Raw genomic sequence first — 21,506 nt, 5'->3', positions numbered from 1 at the left:
CATGATTGTCCTCTGCATTTGGTGGTGGTACTACAAAGACCAGCTACACTCCATCCTCACCATCATTCACCCCAAGATGCTGCATTTCTAATCTGATGTCCCTATCACTCATCTTATTGGCAGACATTATATTTGGAATATTTTTCTTGCTGCAATTACAGTTTTTGATAATCCAGTGTCCTGCACAGAAGGCAACAAGCATCATGCCATGCAAGGGGACAGTTCTTTGGAACATGGCTGCCAGCCAATCAGGTACCCAAGCAAATAGTGCAGCCAACTGTCTGATTTTGCATCTTGTGTTTCTTTTATAATTTTTCCTTAAATGTACAAATCTCTTTTTCAGCCTCTGTGTGCATCCCATTGATGGCATTGTTGGTGGGTACTGCTTGTCATGATGCTTACCCCCGGAGCACCAGGACAGGCCCAGCATCCCCGGGAGCAGGCATCATGCCCTCGGGTAAAAGCCCAGCGGCCCCTAATAGGGGTTCTTTGGACTTTGTCCTGGCGCCTTTGGCGCCAGGCTCATGCTGGACATCAGTCCTGGCGCCATAGGCGCCAGGCTCATAAAAGAGGTTTGGTGCACTTACCTGACGCAGACCATGCTGCATGATGCCTCAAGCCAAATGAGGCTTAGGAGGGACTATTTTCTCAAAGGAACTATTTTACTTGGGTGGGGACCGTGGAAGAACTTACCTGGTACTTCTTCCAAGGCTATTTAAACCACGCCCGGACTGCCACACGTGCTTCGCGTTGCTCTGCATCTAGCAGCTGAACGCTCACCGTGCCTGCTCCTGCATCTTGCCTCCAGCCACGCCCGCCTCGATCTTGGGATACCTGAAAGGAAGGAAGGGAAGAGAAAAGGTGAAAACCAAGAACTTAATCTAATTTCTTACCTGTCTCCGGAATCATCACAACAGCGATCCTGAAGATAGACATTCTTTAAAAGCATCACGTTACGTGTAGCAGCGCCGCGCATCACTCATCTGCCTCATGGGCTCTTCACTATCCACCGCGACCTTCTGGGCATTCCGCCACATCTCTGCACCTGCAGGGGAGAAGAAGAGACAAAAGGTGAGCAGGAGGAACAAATGAGGAAAGCCTGATTTTCCGTCACAAGACTTACCTGGCCATATTTGACGGAACCACTCCTCATTTCGGGTCGGCGCCACTTCTTGGCCTGGTACCGCACCCCGGCCCCTAAGGGGAAAAAAGAAAGACATTACTAGAGGGATTCAAAGACATTTAAAGGGATCATTTTATCACAAACTCACCTGAGTTTATCTCCGGCAATATCCCTCGAAGCATCACTTCCACTCTGCACCTGAAAATAAGGACAGATCGCAGGTTAAGAAAAGCAAACAAAGAGAAGACTCTACTCTGGAACTTTTTAAACTGCATACTTACGGCATTTCGCCTTCCGAAACCAGTGAAGTAACTGGTCAAATATGCGCCCCTGCACCAGAAGCAGGATGGAGAGCTCATCCATTCAAACATTAAGGTGAGCCTTGATTGGGGATTTCGGAGGTGGTCAGAGAAGAGCAAAGGGGAGGTGGGAAGCAATCACAATACTCTGCAGTCAGTTAATCCCCTTTCTCCACCTACAGAAAGATTTTTCTATGGGCCAGACAAGCCAGATTTGGGGGTCTAGTTCAGTCGGTGTTTCGAATCCTGCGCATCACGCTTGAAGAGGTCACAGCAATCCAGACCAGGTGAGCGCCTCCGTGGGAGCCAGGTGAGCGTTACAGAACGCGAAGCCTTCCTACAAATTCCCACCCAGGCGCTATGGCAACTTCTGAGACTGATATGTTGGCCGAATTACTGGGGGAATTACGGGCCGAAGTACATGTTGCTCGTCAAGAGACTAATGCCCTCAGGAGTGAACTAATCGTATCTAAGGAACGAACTGATGACCTGGCTAGGCAGGTATTGCAAGGTCAAGCTGGGCAAACCCCTCTACCTGGTTCCGGGGGGAATTCTGTTCCTGTGGCTTCAAGTAACCCTGTGCAAATCAATCTACCTGGAAATATGCCGCTGGCCCCACCTGAACGCTTTGCTGGGGACCCCAAACGGTTCGCCGTTTTCATGAATCAATGTCGTTTGCATTTCCTATGCAGACCTGGGGCCTTCCCTAATGACCAGACCAAGGTAGCTTTTGTGTTGTCATACCTTAGCGGCTGTGCTGCCGATTGGTCAGTACCACTGGTTACTCAAGATGACCCAATCCTCCGGGATTTCCAAGGATTTCAAGCAAGCATGGAGAGATTATTTGCTTGAAATTCTCAGGGACAAGCTCTGGATGATTAACTTCTCAGGGACAGGGCAACCAAGACCTCCTCTCCTACATAGCAACCTTTAACAGACTAATCGTGGAAACTGGGTGGCCAGAGGATAAAAGAATCACATTATTCTATCGGGGTCTACGCGGAGAACTTAAAGATGTCTTGGCCCAAGTCGTAAATCCGCCCCAAGAATGCACAGAATATATAGACTTAGTGGTCCAATTGGATCACAGGCTCCAAAACCGAAAAGCGGATCGGTCCAAGTTTGAAACCCGGGTGTTGGTCAAGACCCACGTCACTCCCAAGGGTTCCGATGTCTCTGAGCCTATGCAAATTGGAGGGGTTAGAGGACCTTTAACCCAAAAGGAACGTGAAAGGAGGCGGCAGTTAAAATTATGTCTTTATTGTGGGAACTCTGGACACTTTCTACGAGATTGCCCGGCAAAACCGCCCAAGAAGGGGGAAGAAGCCGCTGATAAAAACCATGAAGACTCTGTTTCGGGAAACGACTCCGCCCGACAAGCGTAGGGGTCCGCTTGCTGAGCTTGAAAACTAACTCTCAGACCTCGCATTTCATTGTGCCAATGGTTCTCGTAGATCCGGAACAGCCTAAGCGGTTGCATGCAATAAAGGCATACATAGATAGTGGGGCTATAGGAAACTATGTGGATCGTGAATTGGTCTCTAGGATTAACCTCCCTCTGCGTCCAAAAACCAGCAAAGATGTCATCACCACAGTCGATGGAACTGAAATTGCCTCAGGACCGGTAAACCATTCCACTACTGAGGTGACTCTTATTGGTCCGGACGGCCACTGGGAGGCAGTTGTGTTTGACGTAATCAAGGCCCCACAGTTTCAGGTTATTCTTGGAATTCCTTGGTTAGAGACACATAATCCTAGAATTGATTGGCGAGCAAAGAGAATAACCTTCCCGGATTGTGCACAAACCTGCTACCCAGAAAATCTGAAGATTAGTCTAGCATCTGTAACCTCTGTCTCCATGCAACTACCTCCGGAATACGAAGACTTTCAGGACGTCTTCCAAAAGGAACAGGCCAACACGTTACCCCCACAGATAGTATGATTGCCAAATCGATCTGGTGCCCGGTGCACAACCCCCTTGTAGCAGGATTTATGCCCTTACTGAACCTGAGAACTGGCATTTGAGACAATATTTAGATCAATACCTAGCCAATGGTTTCATTCGCCTGTCAAAGTCCCCGGCATCATCGTCTTTGTTCTTCGTGCCCAAAAAAGAAGGCGACCTTAGAACTTGTATCGACTACCGCGCATTGAACCAGATAACGGTTAAAAAACGTTACCCTCTGCCTTTGATCCCTGAACTCCTTGACCAGGTGAAGGACGCTTGCGTATACACCAAGTTAGATCTCCGGGGGGCTTATCATCTGGTGCGAGTAAAAGAAGGCGACGAATGGAAAACTGCCTTCCGTACAAAATATGGTTTATTCGAATACCAGGTGATGCCTTTTGGGTTGTGCAACACGCCTGCTGCCTTCCAATTCTTCATGAACGATGTCCTTCGGGAACTTATCGATGTTTGTGTTGTCGTATATATCGATGACATTCTTGTGTACTCCTCTTCGGAATCTGATCACAGAAAGCATGTCCGGGCAGTCCTTGAGAAATTGCCCCAGCACAAACTGTTTGCTAAGCTGGAAAAGTGTGTTTTCCATACCACCGAGGTGGAGTTTCTTGGATTCATCCTGACACCTAATGGGGTCCGAATGGACTCACGGAAAGTGGAGGCCATCCTCAAATGGCCATCTCCTAGCTCGGTAAAAGGGGTCCAAAGCATGCTTGGTTTTGCCAATTTTTATCGCAGATTTATTCCGGAATTTTCACGTGTAGTACAACCCATCACTGCACTTTTGCGGAAAAATAAACGTTTCGAATGGACCAAGGAAGCCGAACAGGCCTTTCAGGAATTGAAAGCTAAATTCACGTCTGCACCTATTTTGAAGCACCCGCGTCCCGATCTCCCATACATAGTCGAAACTGACGCGTCCAGTTTAGCCATGGGAGCTGTCCTGTCTCAGAGAGACCCTGAAACCAACCAACTGCATCCTGTAGCATTTTGGTCCAGAAAGTTCTCACCCCCTGAGGTAAATTATGCAATTACCGATAAGCAATTATTAGCCATTAAGTCCGCCTTTAAGGCTTGGCGGCATTATCTTCTTGGCGCCAGGCACACCATCACCGTGATCACTGATCACCGAAATTTACAATATTTAAAGACTGCCAAGGCTCAATCATCACGTCAGCTCCGATGGGCTTTGTTCTTTGCTGAGTTTGATTTTGTAATCACTTACCGTCCCGGCTGTAAGAATGACAAAGCAGACGCACTATCTAGAATAGGAATGGGAGAAATAGACACTAATTCAGAACCTGTGCCGATCATTCCCGAACAAAGAATTTTGGGATTAACCTCCTTACAAACCTTTGAAGACATTCAAGCATGAGTAAAACAACTCCTGGACTCTACCGCCTTGCAGGATGGGATCCAAAGGGGGTCTTACTTTTTGGTCAACGATGGCCTACCTTACTTCCAAGGACGCTTATTTCTGCCAGAAAAGGAATTACAAGAACTGGTTATTTCCCGTCATCATGATACCCTGATGGAAGGACATCCTGAAATTGCCAAAACTGAGGAAAAAATTAAACGACAATTCTGGTGGCCTTCCTGGCGAAAGGATATTAAATCTTTTGTGATGTCATGTGGAGTTTGCGCCCAAAACAAAGGCCAAAAGACAAAACCTGCCGGTCTTCTTCAGCCTTTAGACATTCCACCAGCGCCTTGGCACACCTTGTCACTAGATTTTATCACGGACCTGCCCCCTTGTAATGGATACAATACTATTCTGGTTGTGGTGGATCTATTTTCTAAAGTGGCTCATTTTATTCCGTTGATAGGATTACCTTCAGCTTCTGTCCTTGCTAAGGAATTCCTCGAAAATATCATCCGCTTGCATGGATTCCCGTCCATATTAGTCTCCGACCGGGGAAGCCATTTTATTTCACATTTTTGGAAAAGGTGTTGTCAACTGGCACAAATCGACGTAAGACTCTCAACCAGCCATCACCCACAGACCGATGGTCAGACGGAGAGAAGAAACCAGACCCTTGAACAATACCTACGGTGTATGTTGCACCAATCGGAGGGTAATTGGAAAGATTTGTTATGGGTGGCCGAATATGCATACAATAACTCGGTGCACTCTGGAACTGGACAAAGCCCCTTTTACACCCTATATGGACATCACCTTCGTACTTCAGACCTGGACTCTCCTCTGAGCGTTGAAATGCCCGCAGTAGACCATTTGCATTCCACTATAACTCAAGCATTCAAGAATGCAACTGCCCATTTGCAACAAGCGAAAGAAAAATACAAGAAAAATGCAGATCTGCATCGGAAGGAGGCGCCTTCATACCAAATAGGAGACCAAGTATGGTTGGCTACCAAACATTTATTACTCAAGGGACATCGAACTTTTAATCCAAGGTATTTGGGCCCTTATTCGATCAAAGCTATCATTAATCCAGTGGCAGTCAAGCTCGATCTGCCAGCTAACATGTGGATTCATCCCGTTTTTCATGTGTCACTTTTGAAACCAGTGCAACCAGGAACCAGATTAATAAAGCCACCAGAACCAATTCAGATAGATGGGGAGCCTGAATTCGAGGTGAAGAACATTTTGGATTCTAAAATTTCAAAATCAAAACTTTTCTATCTAATTGATTGGAAAGGGTACGGACCTCAGGAAAGGTCTTGGGAACCCAGCGACCACGTACATGCACCTCGGCTGGTAAAAAAGTTCCATCGGGATTTCCTAAACAAACCAAAACCTTCAGAGGGAAGGACCTTGGGAGGGGCCTTGGGGGGGAGTGCTGTCATGATGCCTACGCCCGGAGCACCAGGACAGGCCCAGCATCCCTGGGAGCAGGCATCATGCCCTTGGGTAAAAGCCCAGCGGCCCCTAATAGGGGCTCTTTGGACTTTGTCCTGGCGCCATAGGCGCCAGGCTCATAAAAGAGGTTTGGTGCACTTACCTGACGCAGACCATGCTGCATGAAGCCTCAAGCCAAATGAGGCTTAGGAGGGACTATTTTCTCAAAGGAACTATTTTACTTGGGTGGGGACCGTGGAAGAATACTTACCTGGAACTTCTTCCAAGGCTATTTAAACCACGCCCGGACTGCCACACGTGCTTCGCGTTGCTCTGCATCTAGCAGCTGAACGCTCACCGTGCCTGCTCCTGCATCTTGCCTCCAGCCACGCCCGCCTCGATCTTGGGATACCTGAAAGGAAGGAAGGGAAGAGAAAAGGTGAAAACCAAGAACTTAATCTAATTTCTTACCTGTCTCCGGAATCATCACGCCAGCGATCCTGAAGATAGACATTCTTTAAAAGCATCCCGTTACTTGTAGCAGCGCCGCGCATCACTCACCTGCCTCGTGGGCTCTTCACTATCCACCGCGACCTTCTGGGCATTCCGCCACATCTCTGCACCTGCAGGGGAGAAGAAGAGACAAAAGGTGAGCAGGAGGAACAAATGAGGAAAGCCTGATTTTCCGTCATAGGACTTACCTGGCCATATTTGACGGAAGCACTCCTCATTTCGGGTCGGCGCCACTTCTTGGCCTGGTACCGCACCCCGGCCCCTAAGGGGAAAAAAGAAAGACATTACTAGAGGGATTCAAAGACATTTAAAGGGATCATTTTATCACAAACTCACCTGAGTTTATCTCCGGCAATATCCCTCGAAGCATCACTTCCACTCTGCACCTGAAAATAAGGACAGAGCGCAGGTTAAGAAAAGCAAACAAAGAGAAGACTCTACTCTGGAACTTTTTAAACTGCATACTTACGGCATTTCGCCTTCCGAAACCAGTGAAGTAACTGGTCAAATACGCACCCCTGCACCAGAAGCAGGATGGAGAGCTCATCCATTCAAACATTAAGGTGAGCCTTGATTGGGGATTTCGGAGGTGGTCAGAGAAGAGCAAAGGGGAGGTGGGAAGCAATCACAATACACTGCAGTCAGTTAATCCCCTTTCTCCAACTACAGAAAGATTTTTCTACGGGCCAGACAAGCCAGATTTGGGGGTCCAGTTCAGTCGGTGTTTCGAATCCTGCGCATCACGCTTGAAGAGGTCACAGCAATCCAGACCAGGTCAGCGCCTCCGTGGGAGCCAGGTGAGCGTTACACTGCTGTGCTGCAACTGCTGCCGATTTTGTGGCAGACCCCACTCTTCATAGCAGTTATCATCATCATGTTGATAATAAACCTGTTCTGAAGAGCTTCAAAACGTAGGACACAGAGCTCTTCCCACACAGGAACCTTGCTTGTCACGATCAACCTTATCACATGAAATAACAGAACAATTAATAGGTTGCCCTGAAACATTTGCCAACAACTAGAAAATTAGAACGTGAGCGAAATACAAGTAACCATGGGAACTATCAGCCTTCTAATCAGTGGCAAGCTGGCCCCAGACTACCTGATAGAAACCACATTCACGTGACATCAGAACCAAAGATACTCACAAACTGCCATTTGAATCGGAAAACACCTAACAAAGCAGGAAAAGACTGCAAACAGATGAACACAGCCATACATACCAATTACAATGTTGTATGTTTTTTCTAATGTAAATGTAATGTAATACCATGATATAATTTAAGCAACTATTGAACAATCTTCAATCTATATAGGACTACTGTAACACAGCTGATCGGTTGACCACACACTGCTGTGACAGATACTAGTCAACTGAGCCTAGAAAAAAGTCATAGGATTGGGAAAACATAAAAGCTTGTGCATCAAAGGTTATTGTTGGCCCATTTATAAAAACTGTATGTAACTTCTCTAAATTGTCACGCAAGTCATTTACTGATATGTTTGTAACAAAGGAATATGAGGAAATATTCCTGGGAATGTCATCTAAATTCAAACTTAACTGTCAACACACCAACTTCTATATGGTAAAATCTGTGTGGAAAAAATAAAATACAGGATAATGAGAGCGCAATTGTGAGGAGATACTTCTTGACTACTTCTGACTTTATCCGGTGGGCCTGTTGCAGACAGTATCTCACACTGTCAGAAACCTGAGGCGTTTCTCCCAGGTTATTTCCAGAGATTCTTTGTTCAGGTGGCCAAGGAGGGCCATCGCTCTTGGATCCCAACCCTGGGGGCAGACGAATGAGGCAGGATCACCTGCGCAGGGAGTCCTTGGAGACTGCGAGAGGAGTGCCCTTGGGCGAGATGCCGTATCCCATTTTTTCTGATGCAGCCCTACCTGAAATCCCAGCAGCATTTATGGGATATTGCCACCAAAATCCCATCCCCCCCAAGAACTTTCCCTTACAGAAAAGAAGAAAACAACAGGGGAACTCAAGATTGAGTTGTTGTCCCAATAATGAGGCCAGGCAGAGTCAGGCAGGGAGGGACAACTACTCACACCAGACTCCAATCAACCCTTGCTGGGAGTATAAAAGCAGCAGCCAGAAACAGCATTGTCAGCGGTTTGGGGATGCTGGCCTATGCTGGAGAGAAGGAGAAAGCCCCAGTGAGCTGCAGAGAACCTAGGTGACCTGTGGGAGGAAAAGTAAACTACCCAAGCACTGGCGATGCTACCAAAGAGGCGATTGCATGATTTAGGAGGAGACTGGACTTCCAGGAGGGGTACCAACAGTAAAACTCCTCCCCTGGGACAGGCAGGCAAACCCAGGTCACTGAGGGGCAGAGTGAGAGACCCTGTCCTACTACTAACATTCTCTTTTGGCTCCTGCAACCCCAAAGACATAAAATGCCATTTTGAGGAGCAATGAAGTGGGAGCAAAATTAGCTCAGTGTATTCTGGGACTAGATGTCCCAAACCCTTTTTTTGTTGAAATTGTGAACTTTAGAAGAAGGCTAGAGTCCGGCTGAAGCAGGCTTTCTTTCTGGACCTTTGAAAGCTGTCCTAGCCAAGTCGAGGGAGACCCTTGAGAACTTGACTGTGCTGCAAAAGAGAAGACTCAAGCCCGGCCAAGGGAGAACCTTGAGAAACTTTAAGAAGGGTCAGAGCCCAACAGAGGGCGACCCACTGGTGAATAAACAGATGCAAACAAAACCTTCAGTACAGCCAGTGAGTCAGAAGAAACTTTGTGAAACCAGTGTGTGTCAAAAGAAGGTTGTGAGCGTTGAAAGTGTGAAAAGACATTGCTTGAACTATATATAAAGAAATGATAAAACCATAGGGGAAAACCCAGCTGCAGAGGGGTCCGGCACCACATGGGTGCTCACATGAAAGACTCTGGCTAAACCCTCTTTTGTTGAAACTACCAACACCAAAAGGCCCTAGGAGAGCCGCAAGGAAAAGGTCACAGTGGCCCTACAAGGATTGAGTAAAACCCCCTTGTACAGTCAATAATCTTTGACCCATAACCCAAGAGAAAGCCTGACTGGCGGCTGGGGAAATATAAGGGAAGTGAATCCTGCAAGGTGTTGCAACGAAGTGAATTGTGCTAAATTGGAAAACGTGAACCCGTCTGAGGGAGGCCTGCAGAACGTGGTAAATTATGATGCCCCAATGAACATTATGTTGACAAGAGTGAATCCGATGGAGGGATGTCTACAATGGATTGTTTAAAAAGACATTGAGACTTGTGAATGCAACAGGTGAAATCTTTTTTGGGATAAAAGCCTTAGTGAATCCAATGAAGGGAGGCTAACATTCGAGAAGGGTCTGAGCTCAGAAGAGGAAGTTCCAGGGTTAATAAGTCATCACCGAGCGTACCTATTGAAATTAACTTTTTGTTTTGTTATTTTGAACCCATAAGGTCCTCGGAGGGAAAATACTTTTTGTAGAAAATAGACTTAACCACTGAAGACCCTGATACCATAGAACGGAAGTGTAGATTTGTGCTTGGAAAGCATTAGAGTGTGCTGTGCTCAGGAGTCCTATCTTGTCCCGTGCTCAAAACATGGGGAAGGGACACCACCGGCTATAACATCCTGTCCTATCATTTTTGAACACTTTTTTGTTTTCTTGTGAATACTATCCCACACTCTTTTTGAACTTAGCTGTAAGGATTGGCAATCATTTTGTTTAGCCTTTTATTTGACAAAAGGCACTAGGACTGCCTTATTATTTGATGGTTGAAGTTTGCTCCAATCTTAGATTTAGGGTTAGATTAGGCGCTTTTCCAATCCATTTATACAGTTTAATAAACACCCTTGAACTGTGATCACTTGTGTCTGTCTTTACTGTTGCCATCATGAGTTCCTTACACCACCTATAGCTCAAAACCCACTCTCACTCCAACAAGGTTTGGCACATCCATCCCAGGTCAAACACTGACACACATACACCCCTGTATGTGTACTGGTTGATGTCTCTCATCTATCCAGGTCAAACCATGTATATTAGTATTCCATATTGCCCAGCAACCCTCATTTATTTGCCTCACAACCCCTTCTTCGTATCCTTCTAACCCCTCGGTGTGGCATTGCACCATCCCCATTTCCCATATCTTGTCATGAAGCATCAAAACTCCAATTCTGGTGTGGCACCAAGGGATGTTGTGTCCTGTTGAAATTTTACAATAGACCCTCCTGTGAGTGACGGACAGCTGTTCCCTCTTCATACCCCTTCTCTAATATATTCTGGTATTATGTGCTTTGTTGCTTCTTCCTAGGACATACTTTCAAGCTGTACATAATTGTCAGAATGCATGTCCTCCCCTTTGTCTATCCATTGTATTTCTACAGCCTTTCTTTGAAACAGGCCCCAAGTCCTACATAGTGACAGGTGTATTAGGCATCCCCCCTTCTCCACTGCTACCTCTTGGGGAAATAATTGTTTTGGCATCCCTGTGATGTGTGGGATTAGAGAGTAAACATAGCAACTACCATTAGCTCTCTCTCACCTCAACTGTTTCATTTCACCATAACAGACATTTCCAGAAGTCGGGTCCTGTCCCCCCTCCAATGGAGTAGTAAAACCTTTTAGCATTAAATACACTTCTCTTGGTGCCTGTCCCTTTTCAAATTTTGCTAGGCAACCCCCCATACTCTTAATGCAGAAAATAACTGAAAAAGAAGAGAAGGCAAAAGAGAAAGAAAGAAAACAATTGTATCCTGATCATTACCTATCATGTTTATATTTTCCCCCATTCCACCTACTCCTTGTATACCCCTCATTTTCCTCACTTATGAGCCTCCTGTAAAGTCTAATAGCAGAAAAACATGTCAATGACACCTGGATTTTAATTCCTATCAAGTTCTTCCCCCCTGTTCCTCTCTGGAGGGGGTGACGCTGTTGTCTTTGCAGACATCCAAAATGTGGATCCACAATCTCTTTTCCTTTATCTTCACCGCTGTAGGTAATGCATGCACTACTTCATAAGGTCCGGTAAACCACGGCTCCTGCCACTTCTGCATGACATTACAGATGAATATCTTGTCACCCAGATAGAGGACATTGCTTTTGGGAATTCTTCTGTATTATGTGTACTTGAGGATGTTCCCCCATCAGTCGGCAGACTTGCTAAACACGAAACATGGCGGTACACGTATCTGAGGGTATTTGTCAATTCAGTTACATTTGCATGTCTTCTCCTAAAACCTGTGCTGTTGTGATAGCATCAAAAATTGTACGTGCAGGGGGGAAAGGTGCATGCATCCTCTTGCCAGTAAGAATTTAGTGCAGAGTCAAATGATGATCCACGCTAGATGAGTTGCGAAGAGTGCTAGGGGAGGCAATAAAGCCAATTCTTGCACAAAGATGTGGTTAGTTTTGCTATGCGTTCTTTTAGCAAGCCATTTAAATGCTCCACAATACTGTTTGCTTGTGGCCTGTATACTGTGCACAGTTTATGTTTTATCTCCAAGAGGTGCGTGATTTATTTGAAAAGGTTGTTGGCAAAATGTTGCCCCATGTCCAACCTTATTTCATCACATATTCCCCACATTGAAAAGACCGCCAGCACCAGGAGCTTTGTGGGTGATATTGAGTCATTATGAACACAGGCTCCCTCATCAAACCAACATTAAAAAGGACACACAACCACAAGTATGTACCTAGAAGAGGTATACCTGTCTTGCATGTCAACATAGTCAATATGCAAGTACTGGAAGGGCCCTTCCAGTCGTATCAATGTTCCACGTATGATTTTCAAGGTATGGGTGGACAAACATTTCTGACACCCACACTATTCCCCATAAATAGTGCCTCTAAAAATGTAGTCTAGGGGTGTACCACCTTTCATTTATTTCTCCTGCAATGTGTTCTTTGGATATGTAGGTGGGAACATGCAATTGTTCCAACGCCACAGCCAGTAACTTCTTAGGCATCACCAGTTTCCCTGTACTATTCTGTCTCCACATTAAGTCAGTGGGTGAGAGTGAGCATCTCCTTTGTACCTGGGGAGCTTATCCCTTCAGCTCTATTATTTGCATAATGGTATTGAGCTAAAGCATTCTGCTTTATCAGCCCCTTTACTCTTTCTAGTCCCTGCTATCATCCTCAGTACTCTTTTCTGTGCATCTGGGTATCATCTGGTGGTATCTCCAGGTACATAGACTGCTTTTTGGCTGCTCTGTCAGCCATTTAATTCCCTAAAGATATGAAATCCTGCGCACATTGTATTATCACCACTTCTACTGAAAATGTCAGTACTTCTACCAGCTACCCAAATAGTTTGACATGTAGTACCGGGGACCTACCGCTCCTCCTGAAACCCCTTCTTTCCCATCATGCTAATCCTGAATGTATGGTGGTGGTCTCATAAGCAGAGTCTGAAAATATGTTTGCTGCATGTCCCTCCATGATATTAAATGTGCTTATATTGGCCACCTTCCCTGCTGTTTGTGCTGAATAGAGTAATGGCAATCTCTGCTGTGATGCAACCACATACTTCTCATTTCTGTAGTACACTATAGTAGCCCCAGTATGCCTCCTTCCCGTATTGGGGTCTATACTTGATGGTCCATCAATAAAGACCATATGTCCTCCCTCTATTTCTTCTTCCTTTACCTGGATGTTCCCTTTGATTCTGTTGATACATGCTGCACAGTACCTGTTGCTTCTGCTACAAATGTCGCTGTATTGACAACACAACACCTCAATTTCTCAATTGCTGGATTTGCCAGTATCATTTCATGCCCCAAATGCCCTTTGTGTCTTTAGTGTACTCTTTGATTTCTTAAGTATGACAAAAAGAGAATGCTCCACGTTTAGCACTACTGCACAACCCATATTAATAGTTGCAGCATTCTCTATTGTGAATGCTGCAGCCACATGCGCTTGTTCACAGGGTAAGAGCTTCTGCATTATTGGATTTAGGAGACAACTGTAGTAAGCCAACGGCTTGTGTCCCTGTGGCTTCTTTTGCGTGAGGACTGCTGTCATCACGGAGCCGTCTGAATGTGAAAAGAGATAAACATTTTCTTTGTCATTGGAGGGTGCCTAACACTGGTGCATTGGCCAATGCCTTTTTGAGTATGCCAACATTGTCATTCATCTCTGAAGTCCACATTATTTCCCTTTTCTCTTTTTGTGCATCCTTGAAGTCCTGCAGTAGAGGCTTTGTGCAGTAGTTGAATACCCATGCCCGTCAATAATTGCACAGCCCTAAAAACTGCTGCTTCTCTTTTACCATGATGGGCGATGCAGTTTTGTGTATTGCTTCTACTCTCTGTGGTGATATTTGCGACCTTCTATTTATAATATGTCCAAGTATACAACCTCCTCCTGACAGTATTGCAGTCTGCCCTGTGCTGCTCCTCATTCTTGCTGCACACCAACACATCATCTACATAATGTATTACTGTGCTTGGTACCTATAAATTACTTAGGTCCATCTGAATCACTCTGTTGTAGATACTGAATGACTTGCAGTACCATTGTGGCAGTCCAGTGTGTTCAACTCTGATTCCCCGATATGTGAATGCTGTTATTTGCAAGACACCACTAGGACACCACTAGGACTGCATTATTATTATTTGATGGTCGTAGCTTGCGCCCATCTTAGATTTAGGTTTAGATTAGGTGTTTTTCTCACCCATTCATACAGTTTAATAAACACCCTTGAACTGTGATCCCTTGTGTCTGTCTTTACTGTTGCTACCATGTGTTCCTTACACAAAGCACCCATTAATATATAGATGAACCTTATTAATTCTGGAAACACATGAAATAAACAAACACAATCAGACAAAAATAGAGAATGACATTACATATCCTGCCCATAGAGGGACATAGCCTTCCAGATTCCAGCAGTGTTCTGTCACTGTGATTACCTTAAAGGACAGCACCCAAGAATAATTCCATCAAGAGATCACACTACAACAGCTAGACCAGGGTTGTCCAACTGCAGACCAGTAGGGCTGGAAACATTTTGTTTTTTCAGGATACCCCTCACTAATATTCATGAGAAACATTTGCATACAAAGATTCTAAATGTATGCACATTTTCCCATGAATATTAATGAGGGATAACCTAAAAATCTGGCAGGATTTTGGCCCTCAAGGGCTGAATTTGGATAACCCTGCTGTAGACAAATCTGGTGATAGTCATTTCAAGGAAAAAACTCTCCATGACCTTATACGTCTCCAGGCAGAAAGTATGTGCCAGTGAAGAAATACAACAATTTTACAAAGTTCCACACACTACCTGAATTTTAAATAACTCAACAAAAATAATGCCTTGCAGAAACCAGAACAACATAGCTACCTGGCAGATGCCCTTACAAAGTCTTGTTTATGAAAGTAACATTTCCAGAAACTGGTATGATTCCAATCAAGAGGAACATCACAAAGACAGGTGTCTTAAATGAAAGTAACCTCCAGGAATTCACCAGAACATAATACAGTGTAGACCCATCATCCATAAGAGTAAACAACATTGGGTCTAAACATGTACTTGGTCAAGGAGAAATCCTCTTATGCACATTTGTATCAAGGGTTGTTTTAAACCACACATTTTGGACCAATGGTTTACCTGTCTGATAATTCTGTTTAGGTTGTTTACCAAAACTTTTTTTCAGAAATGATTGGTAAATTGGGTATTTTACATCATGACGGGCATTCCATACCTCAGTTACATGACTTTTACAATGGCTGGTTTATACAATAGAACATGGCTGCAATAGTAAAATGTGGGCATGAAGAGAGTGGTGCACACATTGTGGGAATAGAAGTAATTGAGCATAAATAGTATATCCAATGATGTGGGCAATGAGAAGGCAAGCTACACACAAGTCATTGGTGGTCTATAGAAACAGGATAATACAGTCATTTCTATGTATTTGGATCCTAAAACAAAATTCATTAGACATTACAAAACATGTTTAGAACACATCAAAAAGGGAACAAAGGAAAGCAACAAAATGAATACAAATTCAACCGACATTTCATAGACAACTTTCATAACAACATTAAGATCAGGTTAATGCTTAATGAGCTTGGTCTTAGTCTTAGTTACCAAGCCATTGCCACATTTCTTGCCACCTGACAGGTTTCAGACAGGATGCTTCTTGTCTTACAAATAACCAAAGCACCAGCAATTGAACATATAGCAAGGTGTAATGTGAATTGGTTCTTAGTGTGCTTGTAAATGGGCATAGAAACATGAAGTGCAGTTCCTTTTCAATATCATTACTGCAGCAAGGACAAAATGGAGTGGCACCCTCTGCCTAGCATGAGGGAAATCGAGCCAATGGAGAGTGATCATATGAAACCTAAGAAATAGGGATCGTCTATAAGGAGAGTCAACACAATCCAGATATGCTTCAAGGCCTCATATTTCTGTTTATATCAAGTGTTGTGTTAAAAGATAACCAGCAATGTGGGACATCAATAGATCTCTCAAGGGACATTCTGCCTGAACAGATTTGACAGAAATTGCAGTCATTGTATCCATTTTAAAGGGGTGTGTTCATACATAACTCATTCCTGTATCAAAAATCACTTGTTTAACTAAGGAAAGCCAAGGGAGATCGCTCACAGCCGGATACCTCACAATCCTATAAAACCTTTTCTAAAGATAAGTAACCATAGAGAAGTCCATATCTCAATCCAATGAAGGATAACGTTAAGCTTCAAATACAAGGTTATTTCTAAAATTCAAAGTTCCAAAAAACAGATGAGCTGTGTTTATGCTCTTTAAAAGGGTTAAGAAAGAGTTTAAGACTTTGCTGTCTAACCTTCAAATATGCAGTTAGACCTTAGGCCCATTTTGTATCACAATGCAATGCTCCAGACATTGCTACATCCCTATATACTTCACCAGATAATACATGTTGAAGTCATTCACGGAAATTGTGAGAATCAGGATTAAGTGTCCGCAGTCACTTGAATGGTGGCAGGATATCAAAGCAGTCAAAAATATTCAACCTGCAATCAATGCAGTACTACCTTGGCTGCCTTTCCTATTACTTAGCAGTCTAAATGAGACAAGGTAACTGTCATAACCAATGGGGTTTTACATGGCTTTGCATTTAAGTAGCACTTTGGTGATCTTTAGCACAACTGGTATGATGTGTGGTACAATTGAATGCTTTTCATTTTTTTTTTTTACTTTTAGCAGTAGCTGGTGAATCGGCAAGTGTTTCCATGAGAGAGAGTGGAAACCTCATGAAGGTATTAGAGCAATCTCAGAGAAACTGTAGGATTCGTGTTGGAGGTTGTTATTCCCGAGCTTATTCAGAGTACTATTTTTCGCTGCAAGACCACTAACATTACCTATGAGGACAGCATGGAGTTGTCAAGGATTATACCTTGTCTGTGGAGGAAACCCCATGCTTATTTCTGCAAAAGGAAAGACAACCCAAACACAAACCCATATTACTCTGAACTTACATGCTGATAGATCAAGAAAAAATGATAATTTTAACAGAGATAATAGCAGAGGTATGGATTCATGTTTGCCTTAAAGAATGTGTTTCTGCCACTGCAATTCTATTCAAACCAATTTCTATTGTTGTTTATTTACACTCAAGTCTGGCAAGTTTCAGTAAGTTTCAAGCTTCATTCAGGTGTAAAATCAATAATAGTGCAAAATAATAATAATAATAATAATAATAATAATAATAATAATAATATTGATATCAATGATAAATATAATAATAATAATACAAATATGTTACCAGACATAATATCAAGTGCAAAAAAATACATAATATACCAACTAAACTTTCCTTTGAATTCTTATTGCTGCAATTGAACAGAATCACAATTCACAGGTTAGCAAAAGATCAGTTAGCAATTGAAAATTTAAAACAGCAAAACAACATTGGTAAAAGCCACAGGACTCAAGAACACAAACAATCATGCACCGGCAGATGCTTTGTTATCTCCAGCTGAGGGCCACAAGAGACTCCTCTGTGAACACTAATCAGGAAATAATCACCTCATCCCTACAACACCATGGACAAAATCAAAGAGACCAACCACTGATGGACTAGGCGATCAGGTCCCGAGAGCATGTGTCATGACTTCTGCTTTTTGGCTTCACTTTTATTCTCTAACACCACCTCTTGCAGCCATCTTGTTTAGACAACATCACTTCCTGTGGCAATCTTGGATCAGTGACAACACATCTGGGATAGGTGACATCAGTTTCTGCAGCCATCTTGAGGCAGCCCAATCTCCGGTTGATGGCCACAAGAGACTCCTCTGGGAACACCAATTACGAATGAATGGCCTCCTCCCAGCAGCACCAAGGGACAACATTAGAGAGACCAGCAAGTGATGGACCAGGCAATCAGGTGACACCAGCGTGTGTCATCACATCTGAACTCCCTAGGGGTGTCCAACCCAGGACGTCCCACTTAAGAGCAGAAAAGGAAGGGTGAAGAACAGCCATTGACCAGCCTCTTTGCCTATGATCATTTGCTTTTGCTTCCTCCCTACTGCACCTGTGAGTATCCCTAGATTTTGAAGCACTGTGCATTCTCTCCATTCTGAGATGCTCACCTAGTATGCATTCATTCCTGCAGCTCCTGCTGCTCCCCTCTTCCTACACCTTTTCCAATCACACTACAGATTCCTCTTTTCCTATCCTATCATAAAACTCACACCTCAAAACTCCATTTCTCTTACACCTCCTACTTCCAACAATCTAATCCGATGAGCTAGTATCATATCTCTCATATCACCTATCCATCTCACCTCTCTTCCTCCGAGAGTCATCTGCTCTACTCTTCCTTATCACATCAACTGAATTTTGCACTATGGAAGGCTCAGTCCGTATGCCCCAAAATGTCCTTTATCACTGAGTACTTTCAAGCTAGCTCTCCTCCCGCAGACCTCCTTGATATTACTGGAACCTGGACTTCTCCCTCTGATGCTCCCACTCTGGTAGCCCTACATGACTCCAAACCATGCTTCATGCACTTTCCTTTTCTAACTGGCAGAGGTGGAAACGTTGAATATCTACTCTCTTCCCGCCTCAATGCCTCACACATTTTCAATGCCATATCCTCTCCTACCTCTTTGGAATTCACCATCTCCACTATTGCTCTACCTCACTCACTTCATATCCTCTTCTTCTGTCGCACTCTTGGTCCCACTGGAACATTCTTTGATGGACATGGGCAACTCAGTGATTCTCTTTCCACTAAACAGCACCTCATTCTCTTTGTGACTTCAAAGTACTTCTCAGAAATCAGAACTTCTATCTGTTCTTAGTGACCATGCCCTTCATTCTATCCATAAACTACCTATCCACACTGGGTGTAACCCTTTGGGTCTATTATTCATATCCACCTCTCTCTCTCAGACACTAATACTACTGTCACACCATCCCTAGTTGATCAACCCATTGTTTCCACCACCATCGCCTTTCCTCCCACTGACCTCTCTTTGCCACTTTACCTATTACTAAAAGGAAATGTAAGCCTTATACAATTTTTCCATTTCTCTCTGACCTACAATTCTCACACTCCCTCTTCACACCTGTTGCGTCTTCCACTAACACTACCTTCTCCAGCTTTCAATCCATGCTCTATGATTCCTTCTCCTCTCACTTCCCACTGCTAAATGTCACGCTAAGTCTCACTTTCCTCAACCATGGATCACAATATTCATACACTCTCTAGGCACATACATGCAAATATAAGGGTAGAACAATCATCTGCAAAGATACTATCCCATTACATGTATTCATGTTCAAAGCTAATAAATTAGTTTGGCAGATAGTTTAAGCGTTCACAGCCATTGCTACCACCAGAGAATGTGCAGGTTCTCAATTAGTGCTTTACTCCCGTTTAGGCTCCTATAACTTCAAATGTAGGCTTGGTGTTAAATCTCACTCTTGTGTAATAATGCCTTTTTCCCTACACAGGGAGATTCAGCTACATAATGCAGGCTATTTCATAGTTTCTGGGCAATATTTTATGTATTGCATTTTATTAACCTTTCTACCATGATTGTAATTTACCTATATTTATTTTTACATTTTTTTAATTAAGTGTATTTGATTTAAGCACAAATCTTAACAGTGTCATGCCATAACACCATAAAATTAAATGCATACATATTAAGGCCAATACTAAAATACGAATTGAAGAAAGAAGAAAAACTACTAATGATTAAAAGAAATACATCAATACAATATGTTATACTATTCCTTATATGACTTCCATGCTACAGATGTCTTAGCTTCTGCTGCCTTGCAAGTACTATTCCAGACCACATATAAAGCATTTGACATCACATTTGATTGTGCACTCATCACTATGCACCAGTATTGGTCTTCAGCGATGTCTTCCATGCAGTTTACAAGCTTGTAATGGTGAGTCTCATAGAGTGCTTTGAGGCAGCACCTGGAGCGATATTGTGGTGCTTGAGAAGCTGCAATTGATTGAGTGCTCGGCGCTCAGGCTCCTGCTGCAGTGGGGCTATCAGTGCCCTTGCCTGCCGCTTGACTGCTGCACCTTCCTGGAACACTCGGCCGGCTGCATCCGAAGAGCACTCAATGTCCGCCGCAACAGCATTGTGCGCAGGTGGGCATGGGGCTGGCCCAGTCTGCAGCAGATCCTGCCGACCGGGCATCGCCGGAGAGGCTAGGGTGCACCTGTTCCTCCGCGCTGGTCTCTACTTGACGGTGGTGCTGTATGACAAACGTAGTGCGCAAGCGGAGGACCTGCAAGAGGACAGCACAGTCAGCCTGGTGCTGAAAGCCCTGCGGGGAGAGCCCAGTGAGTGCACAGACGTCCGACATCTTCGAGGTGGCTATGAGAGATTCTACTCTGAACACACGGTATTCTGTGCAAAAATGAAATCCCAATATAGTGTTCCACCTCCAGCAATCGCTGAGCCTGCTAGGCTTGCTTCACGATTTGCAGCACACCACTTCATGACCAGGGCTGTCCTGTGGAAATACTTCCCTTTTTCTACCTCAGCAGCGTGCACCATGCTGCTCAGAGGGATAGACTCGACTCCTTGGGGATTACAGACTTGTTAAATGTCTCGGACTTCCTGAATCACTTTGAAGGGCACTTTCAGTATAAAAGCATTCCTGTTGAGGACAACCACAAGACCGACCTCAGCTCCTGGTTCTTGGAAGCCATAGATTCAGTAAAGGGCTGCCAGTGTCGTGTTCTTGTTCACTGCCAGGCTGGCATTTCCTGCTCAGCCACCATCTGCTTGCCCTATCAGATGATGAAGAAGCGTGTGAAGCTGGAGGAGGCCTTTAAGTTTGTCCAGCAGTGCTGGAGCATCATCTCACCAAACTGCAGTTTCATCAGCCAGCTGCTGCAGTTCGAGTCGCATTTCCTGGCCACCTCTTGTGCTGTGGAGGCTGCTAGCCCTTCTGCAACCAGGCCTCGTCTCTGGAGTCTGCCTTTGCTTTCAGCTTCCCAGTGTCTGTGGGTGCTCCCGCCAGCCGCGGCTACCTGCCCAGTTCAATAACCAGATCTTCCAGTCGTTAAACAAACCACTCCTCAAGATGTCCAATGCTGAGCATATCTTTGGCATATGAACGGGAGGACACACTGGTCGGTAACAACTGTGGGCAAAATGGCATGACTGCTGCCAAGCAGGTAAACATGAACTGGCAATAAAAGACCAACTTCTACCCACACAGAAAACGTTTCTCACACGAGTAATAATGACTGACTGGTTTTCTAACTTCACAGCTGTAAAGTGTACTCCTAAATGGCTTGCCTTATTTTATCTTTTTTTATAACCCCATCTAGACCAAGATCCATCATGTA

At 44.3% G+C, this 21,506-nt stretch overlaps 1 pseudogene; it reads left to right on the top strand.

Annotated features, from left to right (window-relative positions):
* The window catches only part of LOC138480645 (dual specificity protein phosphatase 4-like), an 88,403-nt pseudogene extending 67,182 nt beyond the window's left edge, over positions 1-21,221 (top strand).
* The last annotated feature ends 285 nt before the right edge of the window (positions 21,222-21,506 follow it).

Source organism: Ambystoma mexicanum, chromosome 5p, assembly GCF_040938575.1.
Source record: "Ambystoma mexicanum isolate Mex_15411 chromosome 5p, UKY_AmexF1_1, whole genome shotgun sequence".
NCBI lineage: Eukaryota > Metazoa > Chordata > Amphibia > Caudata > Ambystomatidae > Ambystoma > Ambystoma mexicanum.
The sequence above is the reverse complement of the archived record's forward strand: the minus strand, read 5'-3'. Positions and strand labels throughout refer to the sequence as shown.